We start from the raw sequence: 1,545 nt of genomic DNA, 5'->3' as shown, positions 1-1,545 counted from the left end.
GCTTGCATTAATTGAATGGCTGCCATTGCTACAAACTTAGAAAGGTAAATTCAGTGAAAAGAGAAATAGATCTTTGGCATCATATGAGCCATATGTGCAGGAGCAGATAATGGGAAAGAAGTAATTTACCCAGGGAAATATCCTTATTAATCTTCAATGGCTGAATGTAAAGGGCGGAAAAAAGGGCAGGCACTTAAATACACTTAGCGAGATCTTGCTGCGAATGAAATCTGTACCACTCCTGCAGGATAGGTTCATAAAATTAACTACCATTCTAAACAGAATCTATTTAGAGACATGCAACGCTTCATGGGCAGGCCTAGATTTTTGTATTGTCAGAGCAAGATGAACTTTATGATTACATCTGTACAGATAGGCACGTGCTGCATCATAAAGTTGCCCTTTTGTGAATGAAATTATACTTACGATTAGGGAAGCCCTGAGTAGGAAAGTGGTGCATAGCATTATGTCCATGACTAGGACTTGCTCTCAGTTTTGGGTCTCAGTTTGCATTTGTACCAAAACATTAATATGAAGACAGCAACTGTTACCCTGCACGTGCCCAATCTTGTCTGATCTTGGAAGCTAAGCAGGGTAAGGCCTGGTTAGTACTTGGATGGGAGACCACCTGGGAATACCGGGTGCTGTAGGCTTATACCATAGTCTTTCGAGACTGAAGGTTGCCAACCATGAAAACAGCCTGAGTCATTCCACATTCCAGTGACAAGACAGACTTACAGCCCAATCCTAACATGCCCTGGAGCAGGCAGGCCAGCTGGCCTGTGCTACATCCAAAGCAGGGCCAGGCTGGGTTGCAACGCAACTTAGAGTAACGGGAATGCATTCCCCTTACCTCATGTCGCGTGGCGGCTGCACCTATGGGGCTACTCGGATCTGCGCCATCTAAGTGGTGCATATCCAAGTGGCCTGGTGTAAGGCCGGAACACCTGGGAGGGGGGTTAGGAACTGCAATAGTGCTGGATTTGGCCTCCGGAGGCCATACGTGTGCTGGCCTCCCAATCCCTGAGGTGGCACAAAAGTGCCTTACAGCACTTTTGCGACATCTCTGGGCTGGCACAAGGGACTTGAACGAGCCCAAGAGCACATCTGGATTGGGCTCTAAGAGCACAATCCTATCCACACAGGAGCAGTGGGTGCTAAATGCCCACCACTGAATCCTGTGTGAGACACAAGCAGGCTGAAGGTCTTCTTGGAGGAAGGGGACATTCGTCCCCTTACCCTGAGTAAATCCCCAGCCTGCTCAATGTGGCCTCTCAGGATGATGAAATCCTGCATTTGCTTCTAGCTTCTGCTGACACATTGGTCAACTGGCTAAATCAACTGGCTAAACTTTTGCATGATATTCTAACTAGACGTAGAACCATATTCCCCATTCACCCTAACAATTCTATGTCTTAGGCAGAGAGTCTGTTTGGATTTTGTTTTGTCTGTCTGTCTGTCTGTTTCATTTGTCTATCTGCCAATGCCAAATAAAGGTTTTTGAAACTGAAACGTGAATCTGGGGGGGGGGGGAGAGGGGAACTG

General features: G+C 46.9%; 1 pseudogene; it reads left to right on the top strand.

Annotated features, from left to right (window-relative positions):
- The first annotated feature begins 533 nt into the window (after positions 1 to 533).
- LOC136647004 (5S ribosomal RNA) lies at positions 534 to 653 on the top strand (annotated as a pseudogene).
- The last annotated feature ends 892 nt before the right edge of the window (positions 654 to 1,545 follow it).

This window comes from Tiliqua scincoides, chromosome 3, assembly GCF_035046505.1.
Source record: "Tiliqua scincoides isolate rTilSci1 chromosome 3, rTilSci1.hap2, whole genome shotgun sequence".
Classification (NCBI taxonomy): Eukaryota; Metazoa; Chordata; class Lepidosauria; order Squamata; family Scincidae; genus Tiliqua; species Tiliqua scincoides.
The sequence above is the reverse complement of the archived record's forward strand: the minus strand, read 5'-3'. Positions and strand labels throughout refer to the sequence as shown.